The sequence below is a fragment of the Centroberyx gerrardi genome, chromosome 16, assembly GCF_048128805.1.
Source record: "Centroberyx gerrardi isolate f3 chromosome 16, fCenGer3.hap1.cur.20231027, whole genome shotgun sequence".
In the NCBI taxonomy this organism is placed as follows: domain Eukaryota; kingdom Metazoa; phylum Chordata; class Actinopteri; order Beryciformes; family Berycidae; genus Centroberyx; species Centroberyx gerrardi.
Window position 1 is genome coordinate 471,579 of NC_136012.1, and position 15,117 is coordinate 486,695.

The 15,117-nt window shown below is 38.4% G+C and overlaps 1 pseudogene; it reads left to right on the forward strand.

Moving 5' to 3' along the window:
- The window catches only part of LOC139926631 (fibroblast growth factor receptor-like 1), a 52,117-nt pseudogene that overhangs the window by 377 nt on the left and 36,623 nt on the right, over positions 1 to 15,117 (forward strand).

The following is a 15,117-nucleotide window of genomic DNA, read 5'->3' on the forward strand; positions in this document are numbered from 1 at the left end:
TCGGAGGCAGAATTTATTTGTAATTTATCATTTTTATACCTTGTTGCAATTGTATGTCAAATAGTGAGGTTAGCAATAGGGAAATGATGAGTGTGGATCAGATGGAACAAAAAGCACCATGAAAATGGGTGATGTTTGATGGTAACTAAACAAATAGAAACAAACCCGCACATCATATCTTGCTTGTAGCACTAGAGTGATTTATTATGCGGGTTCTTTTCTTTAGTTGTTATCCTAAACCAAGCACCTGTGACAAAAACCATCGGATGTGCGAGTGCCTCGACCTCTAATGTTTGATGGTAAAATTATACAGACTTCCATAATCTCAATATTTGTGGCTGTGTCTGATGGATTTAGGGGATATTTTTCATTGAATGTTGCTCATGTTGAATTGTGCTGTATATTTTCTTTCCTGGCTTTTAGGCTGCTTTGGCTGAAGATGTGGACAGTTAATGTGCATGTTACTTTGTGCTCGATCGTGCTGCTGCTCACTTCAGCTGAAACCAAAGGTGAGACACCCCCATACCTGAAAATAAAAGTGTGTGCATGTGTGTGTGTGTGTGTTTATTATCGCTTAATAAATTAAGCGATAATAAATATATAATATAATGAAGCGATACAAGCAAAACTATTTGAGCAACTGCAAAACACAAATGAGATTGTTTGCACAGTGCATTGCCCCTTTCTCTGGCCTTCTCACAAACATATGTCCTTTACCTAAACATATACCTTTTAACTCTGATTGATTCAGGCCAGAACAAAACTGATGCATTGTTACTGGCTGCTTTGGAACTTTTGAGTGAAATGAGTGTGAGAAAGTCAGTGCAGACATACAGACGTCCAGGAGCTAGCTAGCTAATCCAGAGATGCGAAAATGCAAATTTTCACAAAAATAGCTGGAAGATCTTCAGGCATGGTTGCGCGTCATTGACGTAAACGGCCGAGAAGCCGAATGTACAGCATTTACTGCTGTAACCAGTTATGGCATTAAAAAGTCTTAAAAGTGGCAAAGGTCTTTAAAAAAGCATTAAATTCAATTTGCAGATACCATGTACCTGGTGTAACATGGAGGGATTTGGGCTGGAGTAGCAAGTTACCTGGAGCAATGTGAGCATGGCTACCAAAGGATCCAGCACTAATCAGCATATCAAAATCATGTTGACCAAGAGTGAAACTGATCATTTTTATTTGCTACTACTACTGTATACTAGTGACAATATAGAGAACATATTATTAGATCAAGTAAATAGAAGAAATTTGAATTTTGCAAAATTTACAGAGACATTCTGTCATCAATAGAATGGAATACAGGATTTAAATATTAATAATATAAAGGATAAATGGAGGGACTGTTTAGGATAATACAAAATTACCACCTAATTATTATTTAATTATTATTTAGCCTAAAAATACAACAACAACAACTGATTATTGGATGTCACTTGGCTGCCACTTGTCACTGACAGATGCATGGAACATTAATAAGTGTACTGTCTCAGCTGTTTTAAGAAAGCTAATCTAAAGTGAATTGGCTCAGACATAGAGTGAAGACTGACCTGACACTGTCCTTGTATGGGGTTTATAGCCTACTCCCACATACATCATAACCCTTCCCAGCCAGAGAACAACAGTATAAAAACACATACATTCATATACTTTATGCCATCATATACATGTCATATACCATACTGCATCATACATATACATGCTACATATATACACATCATATACATCTTATACTACATCATATACATACTTCATATACATTGTTTACTACATCATATACATACTATACAACATATACTACATCTTATACATAATATACCATACTACACACAAACACACTCACACCTATGGGCAATTTAGAGTCTTCAGTTCACCGGACCTGCATGTCTCTTTTTCTGTTGGTGTCAAGAGTTACTCTTCAGTGAACTAATTGAGATAATTAAAATTTTGAAGGGACAAAACTGAAAATGAAATACATGAGAATGAAAGAGTTGAAAGTTGTTCAGTCTACTTAACTCTCATATTCCAGAGTGAAAATGTCTGTCTGTTTCTGACTGTTACCCCTCTCTCTGCCAGGCTGGAATGTTCTGTAACTCTACTCCTCCATCATAACACTGATGCTTTTCTACCTCTTTCTCCCCTCCTTTTTCCTGCTGCTGGCATTTTCCTGGATGGAGACCAGCAGCTTCAGGTGAAAAGAGAGAGAGTGGAGTCGGGGTGGGGGTGGCGCGAGGATGAGAGAAGCATAGAGTTGTTTGGAATATCGTCTACTCTTTAGTTTTATAATGCGCCAGTCATTTCTGACATTTTGCTGCAGTACAGAATGAGACTGACACATAGTTTAATGTTTTAGCTGTGTGCTCCTCTTAATGTGGACATTAAATTACACCAATACAGCATTTTAGAATTGTTAACATTCCTCATTTCTCTTTAGCTCCTGGCTAGGAGTACTTATTGATGTTACTGAAAAATACTAACAATTCACATTTTAGTTGCCAATGCAGAAACCTTTTCCGTAATGTGACAAGTGCTTGTGAAGAAAAAAACAAAAAGTGAAGTGGTGATTAGAAGGTGTTAAGGCATCATAAGTACATTAGAAGCACATTGTGAGTGCATAATATTTATAACCACAGCAGGGCATAAACACAATGTGCAAAAATATAATTTATGGGGCAACTGTATAGTTAACATGATATTAAATAAAATTTTCTGATGCTTTCCTGATGATTATATTGTAAGAAAAGTCTACCTCTGCTGCTAATAGTTTGATAATCTGCTTGTAATGCATTGCAATGCACTTCAGGTAATGTGCTACCAAAGCATCACTTTACAGTTGATTGTGATTCTAAATGTTAATATTAGTTTCACTTTTTTTCCCCCCAGATTTGTTGGCTTATCCAAAGCTTGTTGAACTATGTAGGGAAAGTTGTCATCTGAATGGTAGAATCCATAAACCGCTGGCTGCTGCTACTTTGTCACACAGCAGGCATGAATGAGGGGTGAGCACACGCACATGCACTCACTGCTCACACATGTTGAACTACTGTGTTTTATTTAGCCTGGGAGAGACTGGATTTACTCTATTGAAAACTTGAAGAGCCCTCTTCTAAGAGGAGGGAAAAACAGGGAATTAAACGCACAGCAAAAACAGCACTCACTGTGCGTCCCCACACACACACACACACACACACACACAAACACACAATTTAGCAGCCAAATAAACCTCAAATTTGATTTATTTGGTAGCTACTGTAGGAATGTAGCCTAGGGTCAAACCTAATGTATACCCTACAAACATATGCTTCCCCTCACAGAAGGCCAGCAAGGGTGTGTGTGTGTGTGTGTGTCTGTGTGCTGCTCCTGTGTTGCTAGGCAGCGCTGAATGAATGGTTTCATTTGATTGGCTGGGTCCAGGCGTTGTGACCATACCCAACACAAAAATTTAATTTGTTCAAATAGGGTGAATCTACAGTGTCTGAATTAGTGGGCACTGGACGCTCTTCTCTGTTGCAGCAAAACTTAGTGATTTAAGCAGCTGGATTTTTACAGAAAAAACTTGCATAGTGCCGGTTAAAGTATCACCAATATGAGCAAAAATCAATTATATTTTCAATGAAGCATTCATTTCTGCTTCTTTCCCTTCATATCTTAGCTGAATATTATTTACTACTGTAATGTACGCTATAAATTTACAAAATAAAGATTTCCTATATCAGAATAAAAAAATAGTTAACTGATTTTAGTCGAAGAACTAGACCCTCCCCCTCTCTCTCTGCTCCAGGCCTGCCCTTTCTGTCCTATCAGGTCTCAGAGCATCAGACAGTCAGATTGGGTGATTCCATTTGTCTGTCCTGTCCCGTGGAGGGAGACCCCCCCCCCCCTCCTTGTCCGTTGGATTAAAGACGGGCGCAACCTCAACCACGGCTGGCTACGCCACCACGTGATCAGGCACACCTTGCGGATCAGGCCTGTTGAGTTGGAAGATGCAGGGGAATATGTATGTAGAGCGACTAATGGCTTTGGCAGCCTGGCTGTGAATTATGCACTGTTTGTAATAGGTGAGATACACACAGACACACACACACCATACACACATATAGGCTGTTCCAGACCTGGCTCAGATAGTGTCTAATCCCCCGGTTCCACTACACGCACCGACCATAGACAGAATGCATTTTGTTGCCGTTGAGCTGAGATTGTGTTGGTGTTGTATCATGTCTGATGGAAGCATCCAAGCTCAAAATTCACAGAGGCATCATAATTAATTGTCTTAGTTTTTATTAACTCATTGAACATTTTAAAATTAATCTCATGTGTTAACACATTCATTTTGATTGCCCTAATTGTAACCTGTTATACCATTGTCTGGCTGTAGATTGTTTCAGCTCAGCTAATGAGAGGGAGAGTGGCAGTAGCCTAAGATGTGGGTGGAGAAAGCGAATGAGTAATGCGTTCCCCTCCCTCACTAGAGCTGGCTGGTCACGTGCTGCCGTGGTTCCCCATGTTAGCCATCTGTCCAGCGTTACTCTATTCTGTGACACAGAGAGTTTGTATGTTTTGGAAAATACAGGATATGATCCCTGGTTCGGATAAGGGGTTGGGGTTGGGGGAGGGCTGGTCAGGATATGAATCCTGGTTCAGGTAAGGGGTCAGGGTTGGGGGGAGGGCTGGGCAGAATACAAATCCCAATATGGAAATATACTTACATATGAAATATATGTAGTATGAAATAATTGAGAAATTTAAACATATTGAGATCAATGTTATAAACACAAAATGAAAGAGAATGGGAATATGGGAATATAGTTTTGTCCCCAATCAACTGGTCTTAAGTCTGGTGTGTGTCCCTGAAAGTGACTTAAGTCATACCCATACACACACACACACACACACAGTGTGTGTGTGTGTGTGTGTGTGTGTGTGTGTGTGTGTGCATGTACTAATGTTCTTTAATTTACCTTCTTGGCCTGGCTCCCACCAGAAAATAAACACACATACACACAGACACAGACATAGACACAGAAAGAAACACAGCCAGACAGGCACGAACGTACATGTATATGCAGACACACTGCACACCACACACAGACACACACACACACACACACCCATACACATACAAACACACACACTGAAGGACATAGAGATGAGATGTGTTTTTCTGGAATTAGCAATGCTGGTGTTGTGATTTGACTGAGAAAACAGTCGTCCACATACAGAAATTTTTTAATTAGGTCTACATGGGAAAATCAATCACTATTTTTTCAGTTCCTGAAAATTTGGCAATTTAGAGTTTTTGCAGGATAGTGATAGTATATACAGTAAATGCTAGGTCAATTGATGAAAATAACTTTGATAGTTCTCAGGTCAAGTGGCTTTAATGAGAAATTGTGGTAAATTCTGACTGTGTCTACTCTAAATGGTAAAATTGTGAATGTACAAGTTTCTGTGTTTTTTGTTCTCGAAAAAAATCCTAGTATACTCCAGTCTGTGGCTTCTTATACTATGGGTCAGGAGCCAAAAAGAGCAGTGTGCCTGTTTCTGGTGGCCCATATGTTTTAATGAGCCTGGGATTCCAGGTTCACGGGCTAATGTTTTTGGCTGAAAAAGGTTAAGAACCCCTTATCTAGAGTTCTCTTAAAGTTTAAAGTAAGAGAAACCTCTCCTCTGCCATCAACCAGTGTTTTTCCTTGAACTAAGCACTCCCTGTCTGAAAATCACCCTACCACCTTCTGGCTCCTTCTGCATGTGTTTAGGTTGAGACGGGTGCATTCTCTCAGGGGGCTAGATGGCTCTGTGTACTCCAGATATGAATAGTGAAAGAGGCCGTTTGAGTGGAGTGTCTTTGATGTTTCCTTTAAAAGGAAAGACAAATATGGACTCTACAACAGAGCTGTTAACATGGGGTGTTCTGAGGTGATGATGTTGTTAGGGAAGCTCTGCTGCTGGTCCATCTTGTATGTGTCAATGTTATTATTACCTCCGCCAAGGAGGTTATGTATTCAGTGCCGTTTGTTTGTCTGTTTGTCAGCAGGATTATGGAAAAACTACTGGCCCGATTTTCATGAAACTTCGTGGAAGGGTGTAGCATGGGCCAAGGAAAAACCCATTAAATTTTGGAGCGGATCCGGATCCGACTCACGAACAAGCCTCAGGAACAAGCAATAATAGCACGAACATTGGCCTTGGCGGAGGTCTGCACTCTCCGAGTGCCCTTCTAGTTATTATTATTATTATTATTATTATTATTATTATTATTATTATTCCTCGGAGGAAAACTGCCTTCCCATGCATGAAAATGCACAAAACCTTGCACATAGGTCCAGTCCCTTGCCAAACGTCCTCAACTGGTATAGGGGGCCAGTAGTCTTGATGGTGGCGCTATAGCAGTGGTTCAAATTTCCAATCTTTAAAAATTCATAAAAAATCAGTCGTACATGCTACAGCTTTGCAACTTTCACCAAAATGTAGGCCCAAGTGAGAAGAAACTTTCATACACTGCAACCTAGTGCAAATTATGAAGTTGATCACACTGATTTTTTCAAAAAACTGTAAAACATAAAACTCCTCCCACATTTTTTACTCAATTGACATCAAAATTGCTAAACAGCTTCTTCAGACTGTCCCTGATAAATGATCAAGACGGATTTTGGAAATATCAAAAATTGAGCCGACAGTATGGAGGACCAGATTATGTGCCTGTGAAATAAATCAATATATAATATAATCAGTAAATAAATGAATAATTGATAGATTTTTTTCTTTCATTTCAAAATCATTAAATACAATTATTTCACAATTATTGTTTTCATAATAACATTATTATATTGTATTTTTATTTCATAAAATATTTTTCAAATTTTTCAAATGGCTTTTATATTCAATTACATGATATTATTCTGAATTATATTTTTCCAAGTGGTTCTTTTATTTCCCTTTTTCCTTGTTCTTCCCTTTTTTCTTGCTCCTCTTTTTATTTCATAATAACCCTTTTCATAATGTCTCAGCCATCTGTCAATCAAAGTGAGTTGTGCGGGATCTATTTGCTGATTGGGTAATCCTTTGCAATCAATTATTTTTCCTGCTCCGAGGGTGGTCTTGCCCCATGGGCCAAATGACGGTAACCACAAAATCAAATGTCACTCGGCGTGTAGTCTAACCCTACTAACTAGTGAAAAGGCCTAAACAAGTTAATCTCTCTTTGCTCTTAAACACTGGGAGCATGTCAGGTGTCAGGTGATTCTTGAAGAGCAGCAGTTTCTGTAACAGAAGAAACTGCAGTAAGTATCTTAGGCTATGTTGCTTTTATATTTTTGGTCAGTTTAGAATAATATCATATTATTATGGTACTACTTGGTATCATGATACCTTGGTTGGTATATTATCGTGAGGTATCCACATGCCGGTTCTGGTGGGCTGTCTGGGCTGTTTTTTTTGCCCCAGTCCATCCCTGCATACAAACATCAACATCATAATGATGATTACATGACAGGGTGAAAACTATTTCATTTGTGAAGCATTTGCTACAGTAGAGGTGAAAAAGCTGTTACCAAGTCATTGCTGTGTGTGACCGATGTATGAACCATCTCACATTGAAAATGCTCAACATTAAGTTCAAAATAAATCTCCTTACCAGAGGGGTATTCCACAAAGGAGGCTCATAAAAGTGAGGATTACAATGAAAATCCTGACTAGAGTTAGCCTAACAAATCAATCTTGAATTAATCGGTTCCACAAACCCAACTTACCGCTAACTTAATCAGGCTAATTCAAGTGTGATTTGAACAATCAAGATAATTGCGTATTAAAGTATACATATATGTATACTTATAATTTACACATTCATGTCCAAGTGTCTAACCTATGCATGCAGGGGTGTTTCATGTATTTATATGCAGTAGTTTTGGATATGTATTAACAAGTGTTTCACATGTGTATGTGTGAGTGTTTCAGATACATGTGTATAAATGTTTCACTTGTATTTGTGTGTGTGTATGTGTATGAGTATACAGGAGTATACATATATGTTTGACATATGAATGCACACAGAGTATGTATGTATGTGTGTGTGTTTCATATGTGTATATTTAAGCATAGTTTGAAATATGGCCTACACAGCCCCTCACAGTTTTCACAAAAAAGGTCTAGCTCACTGCATGCGCACATGCACACACACAGAAGAAACCAGGTCAAAAACAGTGGGATAGAAGACAGCAGAGCTACATTAGAAGATACTAGACGTCAAAACCGAAAACTATGATAACTTTCAACTAACTACATTGGAACTGAAGCCAAAACTGCTAGGGGTAGAGTCATACTATATGACAGTAGCGCTACAGTAAAAACATTAGAGTTGTAGTAGAACAGAACGGAATTGTAGTAGAAGACGGTAACGTCTGTCACGGTAGTTCAATCAGTGATGTCACATCAGGTGTTTGGCATCATCTGTCAAAGGTAAAATACCTGATTTGACATCACTGATTGGGGTGTGGTCATAAGTGCAACATGCTTTAGTTTCAAACCATAGAGAGCAGTGCAGCAGCAAATTTTCTACCCCATGTGATTTAGTATTGATTTATTTGTTAATGGAGAGCACTATAAATTTGTATGTGGTTAAATGGTTAGCACTTTTAATCATAGGCTGCAGTATCCCAATACTTCTCTCTTTTATTTTCTCCTCAGCTAAATCATAAGTGGTTATGAAAGATGATGAAGGCCTCTGCAGCCGCAACGCATAGGTCACCAGCCAAGATAATGTTTTAACCCAACTTAATAAAGACTCTGATAATTACTTAATCCACTTGAGTGCCTTGGACCTCCTTTTTCATTTTTGAAGACTTCAATCCCTGTCACCAAAGAGCACCAGTGGGAGGTACCAGAGACACCCCAGTAGCGCTCCTCTTCTCCTTCTGTTCACTTTTAAACCATAAGTGATGTTTGACTCAGTAGGTAAAGGATCAGCCTCTTATTTGGAAGATATGGAGTATCACGTTAGTTCAGGCAGAACACTGACGTTGTGCACGCTATCAGCTGATTGGCTATCAGCTGTCCAATCCAACAACTGACTATCACGACCAATCACATTCAAACAAGTCAATGAGGCAGTCTTTTTTTTAATTTATTTTTTTATTTTATTTGACCCTTTATTTTATATAAACCCTGTGCCAAGGGATAGGAATATCTATCATCTGTTCCCAGCTGTCCTGTATCTTGTATGGCGCCGCTGTTAAGGATTTAGTTCTTAGGTGAAATAAGTATATTTGTCTATTGATGTTGCTCTTTTTTAACCATTTATGAGTTTTAATATGGGGTTGACATACCTGTTTTTTCTCTCCACCTTTTGTGATTTCCCTTTTCCATTTCTGAGGTAAAGCGGAAATTAATTGATTATATTGTTGAACTGTGCATACCACACCATACATCCTTACAAGCTGAGTGTAAGTCATAATCCCACCTTCCTGAGCTACAATATCGTTAAGAAAGATCACTCCATTCAAAAATAAATCCTCTATAAAGGCTGGTTTTCTATCTATGCGTATATTGGAGTTTAACCATAGCATTTGTTGTAAGTAGTGTTCGTTTTTTTCTGGAGGATAGAATTGGAATTGTAACCAACTTTGTAATGCTTGACTTAGGAATGCTGAGGCTTTAAATAAAGATCCATTGTTAATTAATCTGAAGTCAAATTCCGTAATTTGCATGAATGCAAAAAGGCCTTTTGTGAACAAGGGATGGGCCTGCCTAAGTAACCTACTGGAGAACCAGCATGGATTTAAGTATAATTTTGGAATAATTGAGGCCTTTAATGTGAGATTCAGTGCTTTGATATTTTGTAATTTTAGCCCCCCATACTCATAGTCGTTGTATAGATAAACACATTTTATCTTATCTGGTTTACCATTCCATATAAACTGAAATATTTTTTGTTCAAAAGTTTTGAAGAACAGTTCTTCTGGAGTTGGTAATGCCATAAATAAATGAGTGAGGTGAGTGATTACCAATGAATGAATCATTATGATTTTTCCATAAATGGTCAGGTGTTGTCCTCTCCATGGTAGCAACACTTTATCAATTTTCTCAATTTTTCTATTGAAATTTATCTTAGCCAGATCCTTTTTTTCCTTTGGGATATGAATTCCTAATATATCTACTTCTCCATCTGCCCATTTTATTGGCAGATTAAAAGGAAGTGTAAAGGTTGTATCCTTCAGTGTTCCAATACGTAATATAGTACACTTATCATAATTGGCCTTTAGTCCCGAGAGCTTTGCAAAAGTAAAACCTCGATGAGGGTTTGCAAAGATTTTTTTTCCGGACTTAAAAGAAAATTAGAGTCATCTGCATACATAGAGACTTTTGTTTCCAGACCCATTACTTCCAGTCCCTTGATGTTTTTATTTACTCTAACTTTGGTAGCAAGGATTTCAATGGCTAATGAAAAAAGGTATGGAGATAGAGGACAGCCTTGTTTAACCCCTCGTGATTGTATTTCCTCTCAGAGAAGTACCCGTTATTTATTATTTTGCATCGTGGGTTACTATACATCACTTTTATCCAATTTATAAGTGAATCTCCAAAATTATAGTGCTCCAAACATTCATATATGAAATCTAGTCGAACTTTGTCAAAGGCTTTTTCAAAATCCGCAATAAAGACTAACTCTGGTTTCTGTGAGGTGTCATAATGTTCTATTGTTTCTAGTTGTTTCTAATTGGCGGATGTTGTCTCCAATGTATCTGCCTGGTAAGAAACCAGTCTGGTCATGATGGATTATATCTGGTAGTACTTTTTTTATTCTAAGTGCTATACATTTGGCCAGGATTTTTGCATCACAACACTGTAAAGTAAGGGGCCTCCAGTTTTTCAGGAGAACCGGGTCTTTATATGTTGTTTCAATAATAAGGAGATTAGACCTTCTTGTTGTGTGGCTGATAGTTCACCCTTTTTATATGAGTAATTGAAGCTCGCAAGCAAGGGCTCTTTTAGGACATTAAAAAATATTTGATAAACCTCCACTGGTAACCCGTCCAAGCCTGGAGTTTTACCTTTTGGAAAGGATGTAATTGCATCATGTAGTTCGTCCTCTGTAATGAGCCCCTCACATAATTATTTTTGTTCATTTGTTAATTTGACATTATTTTCTAGAAAGTAGTCGTTATTGAGAATTTCCTTAACTGGCATTGGAGGTGATTCAGGTGCAAACATGTGTTTAAAATATTTTGCCTCCTCTTTCAGAATATCCTCAGGTGAGACATGAACTGTCCCATCCTCTGTGATCAATTTCTGTATATTCTTTTTCGAAGCATTATTTTTTTGCAAGTTTAGGAAGAACTTTGTACATTTTTCGCCATTTTTTATCCAGTTTGCTTTGCTTTTATAGTACATGATACTTGAGCGTTCCTTTGTCAATTCTTCCCATTCATTTTGTTTTTTCTCCATTAGAATTTGGGTTTCTATACCACCGTTTCCACTTTGATGTAGCCTAGATGTTAATTCCTCTATTTCTGCTAGAAGTTGCTTCTCTTTTGCCCTAAACTGTTTTTGTTTTATAGAGGATTGTTGTATTGAGTGTCCTCTAAAGGCACACTTAAATGTATCCCATACAATATGTGGGTCAGCTGTTCCTTCGTTATGCCTAAAGAAATCTGTTATGAAATCACTTGTCTTTTTTATATAGGATTCGTCATTTATCAAGCTTTGATTTAGCTTCCAGTAGCCTCTCCCACGTGGAAAAACAGTCAGAGTGATGTAAAGGCCAATTAGGTGATGGTCAGATAGCATCCTACCATCTATTGTCACTTTTTTAACTTTCGGCACCAAGGAGAATGGTACAAGGAAGTAGTCCAGTCGGCTAGCTTGATTGAGCCTCCTCCAGGTGAATTTGACTAGTTCTGGGTTTTTGAGTCTCCAAATATCAACCAAATCCAGTGAATCCATAATATGTTTTATTTCCTTGAGCACTTGAGGGTGATAATTTGTATTGTGATTTCCTTTGCGGTCTTTTGAAGGCTGTAGTACTGTATTGTAATCTCCAACCAAGATAACTGGATCCTTTATATCCTGCACGGCCATTAGGTTATTGTAAATGTTGATAAAAAAGAGAGGGTCATCATTGTTTGGACCATATAGATTAATAAGACACATCTGTTGATTGTCCAGTTTTAGCTTAATCATAATCCACCTTCCTTGTGGATCTATTTTGTAGTCTTGCACATCATAATCAGATTCTTTCTTAAACATAATCATCACTCCTTTAGAATTTTTTTGTCCATGGCAATAGAATATTTCTCCGCCCCATTCTTTTCTCCATGTAATTTCATCTATTGGGGTGGAGTGGGTTTCTTGTAAGCAATAAATGTTGTAGTCTTTTTCTTTCAGCCATGTAAAGATTGATCTTCTTTTTTTACCATCAGCTAAACCATTACAGTTGTAACTTGCTATACCAATTTCCCCAGTCAAGCATCGATTTTAGTTATTATACATATGTGATGGATATCAGAAATCTTCATGCTTATGATTATAAAATCAAAATGCACCATATAGATCAAGCTACTATCCATAGCTGTTCACCAGGTGTGACCAGTAACTACCCCTTTGTCCTTCCCCTATATATCCCTCCCTTATGCCTGTGAAAAGCCTATTACCCCCCCAAGACTGGATCCCATCTTTACATTCCACTATTTCTGGTCAATAAGTGCATGACACTCCTCCTGTCCCATACAGGAGCTCCTACTTGAGCAATAAAAAAAAAAAAACAGCACACAAAAAAGAAAACAAAAACAAAAACAAAAATAGAAAATAAAACTATAGAACCACACATAGCCACTCACTCCATTACACACCCCATCACACAATTTCACGCCAATCCAGATGGAGAAATAGCCACGTTTGTGTGTGTGTGTGTGTGTGTGTGCGTGCGCGCGCGTGCGAAAGAGAGAGAGAGAGAGAGAGAGAGAGAGAGAGAGAGAGTTATTTTATTTTATTATTATTAGAGTTATTTTATTATTCAATTCAAGGTGCTTTTCAAGATAAAGCACCTTGAATTGAATTGAATTGAATTGAGAGAGAGAGAGAGAGAGAGAGAGAGAGAGAGAGAGAAGACCCAGTTTGTCCTTTCATTCATTACATGGCAATCTGCAGTACTCACAACCACGTAGTATTCTTGGAATCTCTGAAGAGCTCATTGTTTATGTATAGTTTGTCCATAACCAGCCTCACTTTCCGGGCCTGTGCCCAATGTTCTTTCAGGATTGGGTAAAGGACACGTCTCCTTTCCATAATCTCTCCCGGGAATTGTTTGTTGATTGAAAAAGGTGTTCCTTTCAGTTCTCGACCCCTCTCCAGTATAGCCGACTTCATTTTGTAATGTGTAAGCCTTGCTACAATGGGTCTCGGCCTGTTCTGTCCCCTCCTCCCGAACCGGTGGGCCCTCTGAAAATCCACTTTTCCAACCTGCTCGTCAGACATTTTTAGATTTACTTTTAGGAAAGTTTTAACCTTGTTTTCTGTTTTTACAAAGTCCTCTCCCTCTTCCTCTTCCACACCCATCATTACGATGTTATGTCTCATACTTCTGCACTTCAAGTCCAATATCGCCGCGCTCATTTGTTTGTTTTCCATCTGTAGTGTTGTTGTAGTATTGTTTAGTGTCTCTATTTCCTTCCGAAGTGATGTATTTTCGCCCTTTAACTCCACTATGAGGTTGTTGTTGAATTCCACCAATGTTTTCAGGGCCTCTATTCCGGAAATTAATCCAGGGATCATATCCAACTTTTTCAGCTGTTTTTCCATTTTCGCCAGCCTTTCACTGTTGTTCTTAGAGAATGTTGTCAGTGAATCTTCCATGTTGGATATTTTGGATGGATATATTTCCTCAGTCTCACTGGACGAGAGCAGGTCTCTTAATCTTTTTGAGTGACTTTCCTGTTGTGTCATGGAATAAGCTGCTTCGATAAAATCTTCCAGTTCTAAAATATTATCCAGTTTGGTTGTTTTTGTTGAAGATTTCAATTTTTGATATATAGATGGGACAGAGTGAGCTTCATACCATTCTCACCTACGTCATCACAAAGCGCCGATGAGTGTCAGTATCTTGAAACAAATCAATGAGGCAGTCTTTATAATCTGACAGCTCACACTGCTGATCATTCATGCCACTGCTGCTGTTGACCCAAGTCGATGCAAACTCCCTCCACCACCCCAATCTCCTCCTGCGATTATCTGTACACAGGATGCTTGTGCAAGCTATCTCCAAATTATGTCTGGTTTTATGTTGGTGTTCATATTATTAATGATATGTCTACTATGCCTTGGGGGGTTTATTATGCTCCCCGTAGAATCTCTCGCATGCTGCTTGGATGAATGTGAGTTCAATCCAGGCTTGTCTTTTCTGAAGTCATAAACAGCCAAGAACAAGGGGCATATTTTGCTACAAAAAGTAACTTCAAAATATGCGACAATATGGTTGCAATTAAATGATAAACTTGAGAAAAGTCACAGGCTAACATAAAATTAGCCATAACTACACAGAAATTGTGTTTGGGTCTGTCTGTCTACCTTCCATAATGTTTTGTCTATCTGTCTTTTCAAGACCCTGGAATCACCACTTGTGGCTATATTTAGGGGTCCAAGCACGTAGTGCTGGAACCCTATTGTTTTTGCTGGAATTCTTTCTTTCTTTCTTTCTTTCTTTCTTTCTTTCTTTCTTTTTCTCCCCTAAAAGTGTCTGCAGCTCAGAAACTAAGTCCTACAGCAACCATATTTGGCAGGTGGGGTCCTACGGCCCCCCACTACTCAGGCAAGGCAGCCCACACATATTGGCCAGATGGTGGCGCTATAACAAGCAACTTTACGTTTTGGCCAATAACTGCTGAACCATGTATCGTAGATTGAAAATTCTTGCGTCCATAGGTTCTTTGGAAGGTACCGAGTCCAACCTATATATCACTTTAAATGTTCACTATATTCTCTTTCCCGCCATTTTGAATTATTTAAGAAAGGTAATAATAATAGAGGTTATTGATAGGTCAAATAGTTTGGCTTTTATCGACCAGGACATGTCGGCTGACGTGAGATAAATCTTTCGTACACTGGTACCTACCCCTGATTCTG